Source organism: Pelecanus crispus, chromosome 3 (assembly GCF_030463565.1).
Source record: "Pelecanus crispus isolate bPelCri1 chromosome 3, bPelCri1.pri, whole genome shotgun sequence".
NCBI classification, from domain to species: Eukaryota; Metazoa; Chordata; class Aves; order Pelecaniformes; family Pelecanidae; genus Pelecanus; species Pelecanus crispus.
In genome coordinates, this window is record NC_134645.1 from 99,278,517 (window position 1) to 99,296,433 (window position 17,917).

General features: G+C 37.8%; 1 protein-coding gene across 1 annotated transcript in view; it reads right to left on the reverse strand.

Annotated features, from left to right (window-relative positions):
* Positions 1-17,917, reverse strand: part of COL19A1 (collagen type XIX alpha 1 chain) — a 204,938-nt gene that overhangs the window by 174,252 nt on the left and 12,769 nt on the right. The window lies entirely within an intron of this gene.

A 17,917-nucleotide genomic window follows, 5' to 3' on the forward strand; every position in this document is an offset into this window, starting at 1 on the left:
TGGAGACCTTCAAAACACAGCTGGACAGGGCTCATAATAACCTGATCTAACTTTCCAGTTGGTCCTGCTTTGAGCAGGGGGTTTGATCCAGTGACCACGGGCAATGACTTGGACATCTTGGGTATCAGAACAGCTGGACTTTAGTCGGTTTGAAGAAAAGTAAGGAATGCATTTCTGAGTGAATGACTCGCTGTTGTTTGATTTTGTTATTCCTTTCCTACCTAAGATATGTTGATGCCTCTAAAAAAAAGTCTGACTTGCTACCTGTATCACAGAATGCAGTACAACACCACTTCTACAAACTATTTGGAAAGTTTATATTTCAGAAAAAATTAAATTAGTCTGTAACTCAACTCTACAGACTTTGGTAATCATTAAATATATACTAATCCTGTACTACACAAATTAGGATGGTGCAATCAACTTTTGTCTTTTGAAGCTTCTGCATTTCAAGTTATTTCTTTTCTAAGACAGAGGTGAGAGAAATGAAAGCCACAGATGCAAACACTACACAACACACGAGTAGCTAAAGTGTTAACATTGCTGTTTGCAGAAAACTGTCAGGATTGCCCAACTAGCCACATTGCAAAAGGCATTCCCTGGATCAGAGTGGAAGAAATCTGAGGGCCCCACGCAGCAGAAAAATTTCCTCTGTTTTTATTCCCACAATCATGTGAAGTAAGTGGTTTAGTTCCAAAAAGCTACAAATGGGATTATAATTACATAGTAATGTACTTTATTAAAAAAAATAAAACCAAAACAAAGGGAAAAAAAATAAAAGAGGAAAGCACCAGCTGACAAGACAATAAACCCACAACCCTCCTGGAAATCAGTGCACTTTAGTTAACTAAAGTTAACAGATCTCAGGAAAAATGCCTTCTGTGTAGAGAAGCCTGCTCTAAATCCTGCCAAAGAGCTTCTTTATGGACTAACACCTATTTAAAGTCCCTTATGTGGGAATCACACTTCTCTGGCTTATTTCCCACAGCTGATTCCTGTTTTATCCCAGGACCAAATTGGCTGCTCTCCCACATTGTTAGTGGGCCCATATGCTCTATGTACAGCTATAGATGTTTCAATATCAAAAGGCAAGGCAAAAGTGAATAGGCTTTGCAGGACTTAGATCCAGATTTCATACTACTCTGTATTTTAATTATAACATAAAGAATATGTCTATGATTTATAAAGAAAATACCTTCACTGGGCATCAGCAATACAGGAGTGTGTCTCTGCAGAACAGTAAACTATCTGGACATGGGATCAGCCCTATGGTTTACAGCACTCCAGGCAAGCTAAGGAGATGGCATCTCAGGTTTACAGCTGTAAACTAGACAGGATATCTGGCTGTGGGAGCATCTGATTAGCTCTCCAAAATCAATTAACTTTACCAGCTAAGTTCCATATTGGGAGACAACTGTGGAAAGGAAATGATCAGAAGTCTTCATCAAATGAAAGGAAGGGAAAACATGATTGGTATGATAAGTCTGCAAAACAGTAGCAGTTTCTGGACATGGTAGGTATTCTAGTAAATACGGAGCACTTTTTTTCTTTTTTTTTTTTTCCCCACCATCGTTGCTTTTTACTGTAAGCCTCCCTGACACTTTAAGAGCTATCAAACTGAAACACAGTATTAGTCTTCTAAAATTTTAAGTGTTTCTTTCAGAATTTTCCAAAAGAACTTGGTTGTGTGTGAGTGCACATGATATAAAATTATCTTCCTTAGCTGTTTATCAAACCATGTGGGAAACAGGACAAGAGTTAAGGTATGGGCCAGCATTATGAAAAAGTTCACTCTAGCTTCTCTTACCTTTGAACTGACAGAGAAAACTGTATTGGGAGAATGGAGAAAAGCAGACAAGGTCAAATTAATTCCTAAGGGCACTGCACCAATTTCAGTAAAGTCATCTAAAGTGGTAAGATTTAAGCAGAATTGGACCAAGGATAAATTCAGTTAGACTCACAAAATAATTTAGGTAGGAAGGTACCTCTGGAAGCCAATGGATCTAATCTCCTGCTCATAGCAGTGCCAACCTGAAAATTATATCAGGTTACTGTAAGTCCTGTCCAGATGAGTTTTGAAAGTCTCCACGAATGGAGATTATTCCACAACCTCCTGGGAAACTTGTTTCAGTGTCTGGCCAACAAACAGCACAAATTTGGCATATAATTACTGTATAGTAACAACATAACAGAAGCAATATCTTTATTCTGAGAAGAGTTTTCATTGTATAACTATACGAACATTCCTTGGTGACCAAAAAGTCATTAACAGATGCTTTAAAGTATACTGAGTCTTAACACTCAACCTTTCCAGACAGATGGTGAATGCTAAAAGGAAAAAAAATGAAGGGATAAAATACTCAGAAAACTAGCATACTATATATGACTATACACAATTTCCCCTATGCTCTTGCTCCCTGAACAGTTTCAAGTGAATGTAATAGAATAAAAAGCATGCATCTAGCATTGACTTAGGTCTTAGGTGACTTAGGTACGGACGATCAGTAAGATGCTATAGCAAAATTTAAGTATGACTACCATGGTATCTTCTACTCTGTAAAGCTCAGTTAACAACTCCTCAGAAACAGACAAAGTATGTATGTGTTTTAAACAATAAATATATAATGACATTTCATGGGGGAAAAAAAAGCTGCAACAGAAACATGAATGCAAAACTTCATATCAGAACATGAGAAAAGCCAAAACAAAATTTTGCAGAACACTGAACTGAAATTTAGAAGTTCTTTAAATGTTTAATATACTGTTTCACCTGATCGCATGTACCAACATTAAAAGTTACTGAGAAAACTAATGAGACATCATGTGCAGGGTGAAAAGAGTAAAGAAGGAGCAAAAAATGTTAATGAAAAATACAACAGCAAGTTGTTCCACGTGTCCACAGCTCAACAACTACTTCTTCACAGAGTATTTACCCTTTCCATGTGGCACAAGAAAAGAACAATAGGAAAAGGAGAGAGAATAAGGATGAAGGAAACCTGTAGCAAGCTCACCTCAAAGTCTACAAATGTAAAGCACAAATATCGAAAACACTAACTATGGGTAGTACATCATGGTGTCTAAGCCAAATGCAGTAAAAGAGATGACAGGTCTTAAGAAAGCCCTAACATTACAGAAATATGGGTAGCAATTAATAAGTGTGCAAATTCATCCATAAAGATGACAAGAAAGAGCTTACAAGTTAAAACAGACAAGCTAATGAGAGTATCCTTGGCATCTGGTCTCCGAACCAGGGGATGCTTCTGGTTTTTTGGACATAAGTGTCTGAACCAAAATACATAATCAGACTTGGGAGCAAAAACACGAATCTGAGATTTTCCTCTCCCAGGAAATATCCGTAACAGTGGGACAACAGTCAAGTTCTCCCATTCCTGTTGAGCTTCCTTAGCTTAGGACAATCCAAACCAGACATCCTTCCTGGAGGACTGCTCTAACCTTTAAGGCGTCCTCTCTCCCTCGTCTACACTAAAAGTGCTCATGACTGCTTTGGTTTGTGTTGAATTCAATGCTGTCCAAGTTTATTATGTGCGATTTAAGCACAGTCAGTGGCTTAGGCACCTCTGGGGACACAGGCAGCGTTCAGGCGTCTCTACACACATCTTTGAGTCACAATGAAACTTGGGTGGGACTTACGTGCCTGGCTGCTTAAGCCATGGTGCTTCTGAGCTTCCCTGGAACTTATGCCCAGATGCCGGGGGAGATCTGTTGTCCAAAATGATTCATTTTCGGTGCCACCAGGGGCTAGGTGGTGCTTGAGAGTAGGCAATTTGAATCATTCTCTGAGGCTCAGGCGCCCAAAGTCTGACTAAGTTACACTTTAGGTGGAATTTAGACAGTTTGATTTTCTCCCTCTGTCCATATTGTCAGTAGTATATAATAAAAAATGAAAGTTGATGAATGGAGCACTGTGTTCTCAAAGCAAAGCACACCCTTGGTGGAAACTGCTGAAAACAATAGCAGGAATTGAGGCACATGAACTGAATACACAGGCTTGAACTTACACCACCCTAGCCTGCTGGATTGAGGTGCACTGTAAATTACAGAGGAGCCAACTGGCAGATTGAGGAGACCAAAGATAACAAACAGGAAAATCCCTAACAATACAAGGTTTTAGATCATACATATATACGTTACAAATCCAGACATTCAGGTATCTCTTAATGTTCCACAGGTTGAAGCATCAGGCAGACGCATCCAGAATGTTAATAATTACACACTGACATTCCTGCAACAACTATGTGCCACTCTATCAAAGCATATGTATACTCCGAGTTGCAAAGGTTTTTGTTGCATTCTCCTCTTTTTTACTGGATTAAATGTAGCCATATTTTTTCCTAAAAACAGGTGCTGTGGCCCACGCATAGCACAGACTGTACATTATGAGGTTACTAGAAGAACAGTTACAGGAATTTTGCATGAACTTTACAACTGTATTTGTGCATACCTTCCACTGCTTGCAACAATCAAGTATAGATTGATTTTTGGCAAAATATTTGCCTATTCATTTGTTTCCTCAAAAGTTCTGAAAATTTCTGAAATGCAGATACCAGCTGGTTCTCCTAGTGCCATCATGCTAAAAGAAGTAATTATGAATGAATTAACTGTGTATTCACTGTGCTATAAACAGTTTTAGTTCTATCTTTGTAAAGCAGCATTGAGTTACCCATATCAAATTTAGTAAGGCAATCCTTTATTTACCTTTTGTTTTTATTTTTAAAAAAAGCACTAATGGAAAAGCAGCATCTATTTTTAAATCTTATGGACTCTAATTGTTCCATATCGAATGAGAATACACTACAGTATATGATAAACTTCCGTATTTACAAGTATCAATGAAGCCTCCAGCTTGCTGAATATCTTCCAAGAAGAGAAAGATGAGCCAACTTATTTCCTGAGAGTGAAGTGAGAGATGTTTAGAGTTTATGGCAAGACATATCTTTTCCAGCTGACATATACCATTACCTGGTATATGTCACTTGTAACATGACAATGTTACAATAATTTGGTGACCAGAGCTCAAGGAGTTAGTTTTAACAACTTTCCTATGGTGGGTAATGATTTATTTAGTACTATGTTGACGGAGACACTGAAATCTTAACCTTTTTGTGTTTGCAAAGGGATTTAAACTGAGATTCATTATGAATAAAAAGGTAAAGCTTGGGTGACCAAATACAAAAAAATCTCCACGTTATTCTATGATTCTCAATATTTCTACAACAAATTATTATATTTTTGATTCTCAGTTTTTGCCTAACTTGACTGGTACAATGGGAGAAGGGAAAATAACTAACTAGAACAATTTACCAACCTTTGCCTAGAAAGGGTATTTTAAATTCTTTTCAAATAAAAGTTAAGAACAGCTGTTTGTTACTCAGAATAAGAAATAATTTCCTTCCCATCCATCTTCCTCAAATCACATTAAGATGCACTATACAGTTTCATGTTACATTAGGCCTCAAGTTGTTTTCATATGACACATTATATGATGCAACTCAAGGGAAACTATTCAGACAGCTTAAGAGTTATTAATTACTTAGGGAGAGCTCAACCCACTCAGAAAATGTACTGCTGAAAGCAAACCTGCAAATTATTTTAACACTGAGAAAAGGGATTTACCTAATATTTCATCTATTTTAGCATGCCTCTACTTTCATTTACTGAACAGGTATAGATCAGCTGTCACTTTTAATACATGTGGTTTAGAAACTTTTTTTTTTTGGTGAAAGTCAATGTTATTGCTATCAAAATTTTAAAGGCCATTTAAAAAAAGATCGTTTTGAAAAAGAAACAGAAATAGCAAAACTGTTATGCCTGCGCAGAGTACTTTTCCCCTAGGGTTTCCAGCAGTATTCTGTATCCTTATTTACAGGAATTATTAGTGAATTCCTGGCCCTAATGAAGTCAAAGGCCAGTCTTCCATTGCTTTTAAAGAGGTTAGGCTAACAAAACTACATCTGCTTCCCAAGTTTGGCCAATTTCTGTGCATATTAATTTTTCTGAAAAAAAAAAAAAAAAAAATCAGTCGGCAGCAATAAGAACAGCAGACTTAAAAGTAGTAACATATAATAACGGACACTGGAAACACAACAATTTTTCTTCTCATTTTCCTAAGCAGAATTCTGTAGCCCGATAGAGTTTTGAGAAAATTCAGGTCAACATTTAGGCTTTTGGAGTCTTATCTTGTGGAAGGCAACTTTCAGCACTTCTGATACAGTTATACACTTCCCTTGCTGAATTTTGATATGTGTTTTATGAACGAAATAGGTCTCAGAGCAATCCGTGAACCTTCCTTGTACCTGGAAAATAAAAATAACCCTAGCAAAGACCAAAGGCTACCAAAAACAAGAATGTGTGATTTGGGCACACAGTCATTCACTCTTCCTCACCTCTTTTTAATAATGAATGTATTTTAATATGTAAAAAGATGACAAAATAGGTTCAGAAACTAGCAAGAGTATCACATTATAAAATACTATATTCAAACAGCATGTTGCCCTTTCCAAAATATCATACCTTACCCTGAATGTTGCACAGTAAATTAAGGTGCTCTAATCAGTAGTAAGCGTCTTTCCATGTAGAGGCACATGGGGTAGCAAAGAATGACAGCCATACCACCAGAGAACATTGTGAAGGAAGATGAGTCAGGGGAGAAATCCAGAGCCTGACTACTTCAGCAAGCTGAAACTTTACTCAAAGTAATTTCATACTCCAAAGGATCCTCCCACACCTGCATGGCATGGACTTGAGAAAACACAATGCAACAGAGTGAATCCAGACAATGAATATACCACAGAAAGCTGCCTTTTTATGTACAAAGCACGTAAAGGAAATGTATAGGGTACTAGAAAGATTTGGGTGGCTTTTGCAGTATACAGGCATTGAGATGTTCCTCCAGACACTTTTGAGCTCAATATCTAATAAAAGGTCACCTGTGATTCAGAAAGACTGAAGTCAATCTACACAATTCACTCAGGTCTTACAACGAATACAGGTCTTGCATTCAGACTGTTTCTCTTCCTTAGGAGTTGACCAGAGAACAAGCAAACATACTGCTCGCAGCGTCTGAGAGATGGGGAACACAGATGAGAAAAACGTGGAAGTCTATTTTTTTCACAAAGCAGAAAAACATTTCCTCTGTACTCAAACCAGACTGGTTTTCCATGTGTTGGCATCACTTACTGACTGAGAAACACATAGAAACTCTCTAACGTTGCTGGCAAAAAGTGACCAAAACAAGCCTCTGTTGCCCCAGTCTATTTTTTTCAACGTGATTCTTCTCACATATATTTTCAGTAGCTGTGGCAGTCAGGTAACACCTCTGTAGCAGACACTGATTCATCAGTAACCGATACCTTCGGTTTCATCTGCCCCTTCTCACATGGACATTACAACAAAAAGTCGCATTCAGTCTACTGGTTTTAGAGTCTTGTGAATACAGTGATGTTTCTTATACCATGTGCCCTTTCATTGAGCACATCTCCACATTCCATGGATGCTATTAAAAAAATGTCGGTTAGGAAGGGCTCCTTCCAGTACCAGCATCCATCTCCCTATCATAGCTACAGTGAAAACACAAAAATAACTCAAAAGAAAACAATCTCCTTTAAACTCTCATCATCTCCTGTCAGGAATCATGCTCTTCCTAGATGTATACTTCATTACCCTTTCCTTTCTGTAGCTAAATGTAGAACATTACACAGCTGCGTACCCTCACCCCCATTTTTCTAACAGGTTTCTACTCCTGTGATTCACTGTAGGGAATGAACCTCCCTGCACACAGGCAAACAAGGTCTTATTGTCCAGCATGAACGTCCCAGAAATCTTCAGTGCTTTTCCTTACTCAGAACCACATTAATAAATCGATTGCCTCTATAAGGAAACTTACTCAGGGTCTGACATGTTTCTCACAAGCAATCCACAAAAACTGAACAAAATTTTCTCTTTGGATATTATTGGCAGAATCTGGAGAAGTGTGATGATCTGTCCATTTCTTCAGTGGGTTTGTGATTGTCTCCTAAGATACGGTCTTTGTTCAGAATTTAAAGCCAAGACGTGCTTAAAAGAATGGCAGAGATTTAAGTTTTCTTTGAGTCATTCAAGAATCGTATCAAGCTTTTTGGCATTTTTACATAATCTCTCAAGGCCATTTTGCTGTGCTAAATGTCCTAAAATCCAATTGTGGTATTCTTTTTTTCAAGTGTAGCAACTATCAAGAGAAGAGGATGTGAACTTAAATACTTTTAAAGGAACTTTACATACTTCTTTGTACTTCTTTGACATCTACCCGTGTCTTTATTTAGACATCTTATGAGCAGCTCTAAAACTCATGTGGCCCTTCTAGTTTGCTCCCAGAAATGGAACAAAGACAACAGGTCTAGTTATTAGAGCAGTCTGTTATTTGGCAGTCTCTGAAGTCAATGAGATATTGAATTCTTATGCTAAATATGATTATCTACAGCGGAATGGAGTTATTCAGCTGATCAAAAAACACTCTGAATATGTTAGAGAAAAAAATAATTACAGTAACCTCTGAAAGTCAACTGGCAGCAAAAATTGCTCTGCACGCGTTTTTACATGCTTCCTACCCTGAAGCAAGATCTATGGTAGAGTGTTAATTATTTGTAGATCTCAGTGGTTGTTGTTGTCTGGAAAAGCAAAGAAAATGGAGACTACAATACAGGATTTGTCTATTGGAGGCCATGAGCATTCAATCTGAAGACAGACAATGCACTTCATACTTTGGAAAGGAGGGAGGAAATCAGGAATGATGTTTCTTTTTTCTTGGCCTATGTATCCATATAATCTTATCTAGAGGAGGAAGAAATCTAAGCATCCATCTGTCCTTGGAGGTTTTCACAGCCAATTTACCAGCACTGTACAGACATTTGTACAGCTATCTAGAGATGCTAGCTGATTCCAGAAACAGAATGGTCTTTTTAGTTTGGTACACAGAAGGGCTAGTCAGCTCCAGCAGAGCTGCACGCTGAGGGATTCAAACCCTCCTATTTCTCACTCTGGTCTTGTGAGAGCTACCTTGTGTATTTTTGCATGACGTCAAGCTACCCAGTCTAAATGTGTTGTTTCCTTAGAACCCTCAATTTCTTCCTGTTTAGTCTCACCCCATCCCAAACTTTTGACAGCTTTTTACAGTGAATCAATGGAACAAGCGCTAGCAAAGTAAAGTGTTGATTACACTTGGAACAGGCTCTGCCATTCCTTCCCTGGTTCATTTTGCCAGGTCCTAGACAACCTGGCTGATGGTAAAAGGCAAACCCAGAATTCCTTTTATGAAAATGCTGAGTGCTCACAGAGGACATAAAAGCATGGCTGGCAGTGGAAAGGGAGAGCTAGAAGGACTTTATGGAATACAGCTGAGCCAAACTAAAGGATTCTTTTTTCCTAACCTCCTCAAATAATTGCATGGATAATCAGCCTCCTCCTCTTCAGCATGCAGGACTGCCTATAAATAAATTCATACTAGGCTAAAGCCACAAGGAGGCCATCCTAAGAAGTGCTTGAGAAAAAAGGCACAGGCAACACCAAAGGTACTATACCCTACAACACTGTTATAGATGGATATATCTACCCATCTTGGTTCCAGCTGATCTCCCCCCAAAAAAGAAGGCGTAAGTGGTGAAGATGAAGTTACCAACAGAAGAGACCAGAGTAGAAAAGAAGGTTAATGATACCAGATACCAGGGTCTGACCTGAAATAAGTAGCTGTCAGCTGCAAGAGTGAAGCTACACAGAGAGAACATGCTGTTGCTTTAACACCCCCTACACACAGCATGACTAGTCCATGAATATTTAAGCCTGGCATTCTGCTTACAATTTGAAGAATAATTAGATAAATAACGTGCTCTTTTACAGTTTGTAGAAACTGTTAACATTCATGGATTCTAAGTGAATGCGTATGGAAAATAAAAGAGAAAAAAATCATTTGCATCACACAGAAAGACTTAATAGTATTTTCAGAAACTGGAAATTATCACTTTTCTGAAATCTCAGGACTTAGAAATTAGTTGTCTAATTAAAGTCAAGTTAAAAAAAAAAGAATACATACAGCTTAGCCTGCATCTCTCACACTTTCTGTCATAATGAGATTTTTGGTAAGTTACAGATTAAATGGGGTTAAAATATATCAGGCTCAAAATTATCAACATTGCATTGCTATCTGCTGAGTCACAACTATGTTTAACAGGATGGGCCAAGGACCTGTGACTTGCTAACCCTGTTACTATCAGACCCAGCTGGGAAACAGCCAGGTATTCCCTTTAAAGGGCTGGGAGAGAAAACAAAAAAAGCTTGTAAAGAGAGACGGAATCTTGCATTAGGCCCAAGACAGAGGTGTAGAAAGGAGGCTTCAAGCAGTGGTAGCTTTGGATAAGTCAATGAACATTTTATTTAGATTTTTCCTAAGCTTCACATCAAAAGAACCCACTAAACCCAACTTGAAAGAACACTGGATATTACCGGGAATATCATCCGGATATTCCTCAGGCTGGGGAAACAGGCCAGATGCCTTATATACAAACAAGGAAGCTTGATATGCTGGGAATTTACAAACTTTTCCCAAAACAGCAAAGGCTCCACAGTACAAAAGCTTTGCATTAAAGCAATGCATCAACTATAACTTCATTTGAGATTGAATCATCTATGTAACTTCTATGTGAAAGTAACAGAACTAGAATGAACAATGATGATATTTTTCAACAGTAAGGCTGACTGAAATCTTTACTGCTGATGAAAAATCTAAGAACATCATATTATCTACTACAAACCTCAGGCTAATAGATGAAGTGTGGAAGAGTTATGACAGTAAAGAAAATATCACTAATATCACCAATATTTTGCATTGTATAAAATGGTAACATTTAAGCATGCAATGAGATGCAAGAAACATTTTGGAAGTTTTAAAAAGGAAACTGTTCCCTCACTGTCCTATGACAAAACCAGCATTTGGATGAATTTGCTCTTACCTTATAAATTACTTGGTCAACAATGGAATTAAGTACCCAATACTATGGCAATCTATATTCTTAAAGAAGAAAATCTGTTAACAGTATACTCTATAGAGTCACAGAATCCCAGAATAATTTAGGTTGGAAGGGACCTCTGGAGGTCATCTTGTTCAACTCCCCTTGCTCAGGTGGGGCCACCTAGAGCCACTTGGATAGGAGTACACATTTACTTGTGTATGAGAACAAAATCAATCCAACATAAGCTGTTTAAAGAGATGACATTTAACAGCGATAACAAAAGTTAGGATGCAGTAAAAAATGTAATCTTAGGCATAATATAGATTCATATTAATATTGCTAACTGGTCCTTACGGAGAGCAATGGGGCAAGGCTGCATTATAACTCTTCAATTTTTTAAGAACTCTAACCAGTCAATGAGTCATGACTTTCCTTTCCATGAAATTGTATCAGCTATCTTGAATCACAAAGTGTTTTTTTAGTGCTCCTAACACTTTCACAACAAACCAATCTTAAGCTTATGTAATTTCCTGGGAGTGTAGCACATCTGTCTCCACATACTACAGTAATACAATCATTTATGACTTCCTAAATTTAAAGAAAGTCCTGCGGAAAGGGAAGTAGCCTATAAAAAATAAGAAATCATTTCAAAATCTATATTCCTTTTTGAGTAAAGACAGACGTCTGATGGCATTTCTTGCATCTAACATTTTCAGACATTCAAGTCATCATATACAGTTTCATTACTAAACTACCACTACAACTTATCTTCTATGTTTGGTCCTGTTGAACATTATCTTCCAGTGTCTTTGTTCATACAATTATTCTTATGAGTTACTGTCTTTACCACATATTGTCCACAGTTCATATAGGAATGAAACATCCTCTGTTAAACATTGTCAATTCTCAGCAACTTAATTTCACAGGAGACATTTAAAAAACCCCAACCTACTGCACTAGAAGATTCCCCTCCCAAAACACCTTGTTTCCAAATAACACCTTTACCTATAAAATGATGAGCATTATCTACTAATCCTGTACAACTCAGTTGCTAGACGTCAATCCTCAGCAACAGCAATAATTTAATCCTGCAATTGCATGTGCTGTACTTCAAAGTAAGCACATCCTGCATGGAGGGTCCTGAGTGCAAGAATTGCACCTGCAAGTGCACTTCATCCCCCCAAGTCTTGGCAAACAGTTCCTGTTATTGTATGTGCTCCTGGTGAATACTATTACCTTTTTTGTTTAGTTTCATAGATTAATTTAAACTGGCAGTCATCTAGCATTCTGAACTGCTCACTTAGACACAGATCCAGTAATATAAAAAAATAAGGTGCATGGAGTCACAGCACCTTGATGATGCTATCTGTTGTTACTTCTCAGGAGTGGTCCAAAGCAAACCTCATGTTCCTTAGCCATAACATAGCTGTTACTATTTTATGGGACATGCATTCAACAGTACTTGAGTAAACAACACTGCTCACCATGGATTATGAACATACACATTTCATACTAAACTCTCAGCAGAGTTCACAGAGAAAATTGAGTAAAAGAGATAAGTCAAAGTTTATCAAGAACTGCAACATTAACAGTGCTATTACGGGTGTAGCAATAAGCAGCAGCCTAATCCCTAAAATAAAAGATACATGCATTTTCGTATGACAATTAAAAGCCTAATGCCATATTAGGAACTATCAACAAGTTATTCAAGGCCTGTACTGTCATGCTCAATCCCAGAGTATTTTTAGGATTTATTTTTTGTAACAGAATTCTGAGATCCTGTAACTAGTCACATTGACTAAATCCAAAAATAACATGATCTCTTGCACATGGTTCTGTTAATACACCAATATCTGTACATCAGGACCTAGTTTCTATAGATTACAGACTGTTCTTCATGTTCAAGTTTATTAAATCATTCCAAGTTTTGAAATGAGTTTGTAACATGACAAATATTCACTTGAGACAAGGCTGCAATCAGCAAACTCTGTACACTTATGAGTGAAATCAAGTTGATAACCAGACCTCCAAGAGAAAAATCCAGGGCATGGACTGTACTGTTCATGCAAAATTAAAGATGTATTTTTAAAAATTTGGCAATTTATCTCCATAAATAAAAAATGTTTCATGGCATGATGATAAAAACTGCAAAACCACAGAGAAATGCTAGAGACCAAAAATCTTTCACAACCAACTGAAGATAAATGAAAATCAGCATAATGAAAAAAGCACCAGGCAGTTTCGCTATGAGAGAGCCCATGAACTATTTTTAGATCGAAAAATTAAAACATCAGAGGCAAGGTGGGTGAAGACAATGGTATCTCTATGACACCTTTAACCAACAAAGCCCCAGTGTAGACACAGATGTGTCAGCACAAACATCTTTTTGTAGGTACAACTTTAGTTAAGAGGAAGAATGCCTGACAACAGAGATAATGCAAACTACATTTCACAGAGGCTTAAACCACAAAAGCCGGGGCGGGGTGGGGAATCTGATTTATTACAGGTTTTTTTCCAGTCTGCTGATAAGTTACTTCTGAAGTACATGGCACCACTGCTTCAGCTGGAGAAATTATATGGATTTTACAATGACACTTGAATCCTCTCAGCCCAATCAGCAAAACTGATAAATGATCTTCCAATCTCTAATTTTATACTACAACGTGAGGGCTACAGTCTATCCTCAGCTGCATGCAATATATCCAGTACATTTCATTGAATTCTGTGTGGTTGCATATAGCATTGCTGTATATACCCATATTTACTCTGGATTTCTACAAAACTTCAGCTATATTAATTTTGCAACTGTATTTTTGCTCTAAGACTATTCTGACTAGTGTTCTTATCAAACACAGGTCTTCCGACAGACTTAGGTCTGCATCCTCCTTATTGATTTACAGTACTATCTTGTACTCACTTTGGGGGGACTTTTTTGTTCAAAAAAGATGGCCAAGAAAAACCAAGACAACATTATAGAGTTTTTAAAAGTCAGCATGTTTGGCAGGGAGTAAGAGACACGTAAACTCTTGCAAAAGTTCCCCACAGTCCAGCATCACTTAAGACTCTCTTCAGCTAACATACCAGTAAATTGAACAACCTATGGCAGAATCTGTGTCCAATTTTTTGAACAAGGGCCATATGGAAGCATCCAGGTAAATTGCTTGTGCTGAATCTAGAAATCTAATAACACAGTAACTTCGTCTAGCAATTGCGGTATCTATGACAGCATATGTTTTAAGTTTTGCTATGTTATCCAATAAGAAAACTGAAAAATAGTTTTGGCATCCATATCGGATGAAAATAAAAAGGAATTCTATACAGGAGTATACAGCAAAAGTGAAATTGCTTAGATATTGAGATGCCGTTGTTTTAATCAGAACAACAGAACTGTTTTCCACAGGGCAGGTTAAACCATTAAACCAAAGGTACAATTTCAGGTTTGCTTAAGCTAACGGCAGGCTGCCCCCCCCCACCCCAGCAGCACGTTCTTGCTCCTTCCCCGCTGTGATTGCTGATGATCACACAGGCATGGGGATCAGCCACTGGCCTCACTGACCACAGAGGCTGATGCTGATGTGGAAGAAGTGAGATGAGGCTGAGAGCTGGAGAGGAGTGCTGTGAAGGTGAACTCCTAATTTTATTTTCTTCCAAATGATAATCTTGGCTGGACAGATTTCGACTTCAAAACAAAGGCAGCAGGAAAAAATAACACTAATCTGAACTAAAATTTTAAGTAAGGAAAGTAAACTGCATTTACTATTTGTTCATCCAGTGCTGCTTGATTTGCTTATTGCCTGCCTTAAGTTTCATCCTGAACCAAGGCACGCCGGGGATCCACACAAATGCCGCTGGTCTCCTGCACACTCTTGTTGTGGACCAGTGCCCTTAAAGTACACACTTCCCAAAGGCTCCTTCCCTTTATCTGCAAGTGCTTTACGGCAAGAACAACATTGCTGGGGAAAAAAAGGAAAAGAAGGAGTCTGCTTCATCCAACACTGTCTTACCAATTCAACTGGTACGACGTTGCCACACTAAGTGCTCTACTGTTGGGGGAACAAACTACAGATCAAAGAATTCAGATTTGCTACAGTCAGTGGCATAATTAAAATAGCTTCTCTGTTCCCTTACAGTCTGCCTTCAATGTAAGTACTATACGTTTTTAGATATTTTCTTCCCCTCTGCCACCTCTCTGTCATTACTTTTGCTTTCCCAATTTTTTCCGCATAGTAAATTGAATGTTAAATCATTGGACAATTCAAGCCCAATATAGCAATTAAAATCCATTATGCCTGAATTTTAAATTTTATAAAAAGTTCTTGGCATATTTCTTGTAAATTGTCAGGTAGAAACAAGCCCAAATATGCAGAAAAAGACATTCACATGTGTTCATTCTTTAAAAGAAGCATTGTCCTATCATTTTTCATGGTAAGAGGCCCCAGTTTTCTCCTTAGTTACGAAATTAAATAATTGGTATTTACATGGTAGGTACAGCTCCAATTTGTTCTTTCACCAGTAATCCCTGTATCCTTCTTTTTAATTTATAAAATGCAGTAAGTTTTCAAGTTTCTGGAAATAAACACAAAGTACATGATTTCAGTACCTTTCAACCAGAATTGGAAAAAGAAAGATTGTATCACTGCAACTTCTGATCCACTACTTTGATAGACCTGAAGAAAGCATCAGGATTTGTACTAAATTCAGGCTCCCACACTCAGGAAGCAAATTCCAGAGACAAGGCCCTTTTCTTGAAAATACCCTGCAACCAAAATACCAGACATTTCAGTCTTAGCATTGTTGGCTCCAACAGCTCAAATGACCTCAAATAAATACGCGATATAGGAAGGGAGAGGTGGTTGCTTACATAACTATCTAATATTTTAATAGACCAAAGGCTAGCAGGACTTTGTGTAAGCACAGATAAAAGCTGGTTAGCATAACTGTAACTACTGCCTCCAAGCAGGGGTGCCACCTCATTGCCATTTTCAGTAGATGTTTTAAAAGTTTTCGATAAAAATATTTTGGAAACTGGTGATTCTCACATCTATCCATTCTATACTGTATTTAAGAAATAGGTATACTACTTCTTAATATATAGCTTAATAGTATTTTTCAAGAAGACTGCTGAACTTGACTCCACTGCCCAAAACACATGCCATGTGCAAAACTAATCAAAAATCATGCCCATGTGGACATTCACCAACAGCTGAAGTCATATGCAAGGAACTTGCTGTATTTATTATTTTGGTGAAGAAAGACGTCTCAGCAGATACAACCAGAGAACATACGGCAAAGTAAATGGTTGCAAAGCCACCCAGAGATAGGTGCCTTTGTGGAGCAAAGTGCTAGCTATGAAAAGGCTTCTAACAGCACGCACAGAAACTGCCTCACTTGATGCCAGCTGTGCTCTAGGAAATGCAATTCCCTATGCACTGTTTGCAGTTAAAAAGGTTAGCATTGAAAACAAACAAAAAAAACAACATAAATATTCTTTCATCATTGATTTCTGTTCTTGGCAGAAAGAATCCTCCAGCCTGGAATACACTGACAGAAGTGGGAACAATATTTCTGCATCCAGTAACTAGACATCACAAGGAGGTGAAAGGTTTTCTCTGAAATATGGCCCAAGCCACAGCCACAGCTCTTCTGGCAGCAGTGAGTGACAACATTGCTGATGGAGCTCAGTAGTCCAAATACAGTCAAAATCCTAGCTCTTTTGCAGTATCTTACACCGAAAGGGGAAGAATTCCTAAAAAAGTCGTGAGACTAATCCCAACTGCTGTAACTCTGAGATCATGTAACAGCCAGCTACGATAATCTCTTCAGTAAATTAATATGGTTTGTCAAGCCAAACTACAAAATAAGAAAGCCATGACTGTGCCATTAGGATTTGCTAATCAGAAACATCCATTTCAAAAACATTCTGAAACTCAGCTGAAATCAACTTCTTATCTCCTTTATTGGTGCTTTCAGAGGAGAAAAAAATGGCCCACCAGCAACCCAGAAAAGTGAGAATGAGGAACAACTGACATTTGATGCATCTTTAGAGAAGGACAGTGAAATTATTTCACCATAGTGCTATTTACTCTGAGGAAACGAAAGAACAAAGATTAGCCTAAAAGGCTAAGTCCAGAAGTACTGAATACTGCTGGCAGATCTAAAGGAGTTGCTAACAGCACAGAGCCCTGTGCTGCTTTTGTCAGCAAGCTCTATGCCCAACTGGAATGCACTGCATAGGCAGTACGTGTTAAACTCTAGAGAACAAAATATGACTCCATAATGTATTTATTGAAGTAAAATTAAACCATCATACAATTACTATTATTATGACTATATAATTACATTGTCTGCATAACAATGTTTTACTGTGAATTTCTTTAGGATTCAAAGGCTCAGTTATATTACTTCACTCAGGAGTAACTTCTATTAATGTCCGCGTAAGAATTGCAATAAGTAACTCGCAGTGTTTTAATTTCAAAATCACTCTTTAAGCCTGAAAAGAGTATTAGAATTAATATCTAATAGTCATTTACGTGGAGCGTAAGAAAAGCTACCCATCTCCTATCACAGGAAAAAATACGTACAGAACTCCCTCACAAAAGGAGATAAAGATAAGAGATATAACTAAAATCCAACATAAATAGACATAATCGATTTCCCAAGCTGACACTGCATTGTAAATTACTTACAACATATAAATAGGTGCAACACTACTCCAGGTCCATTGAAAAAACCAAAATGGCATCACACAAGAAAAATGGCACCACATAGCTTTCTATTACCCACACTACGACTGAATGAATGAAATGCAAAAGGAGATGTGCCAAGTTACTTGATACTTGCTAGTCAGCTTAATCAGATACTCTCAGTTTCCTGCGGGATGGATAACAAACACTGTTCTGCTGCTTACTGCACACCACGTC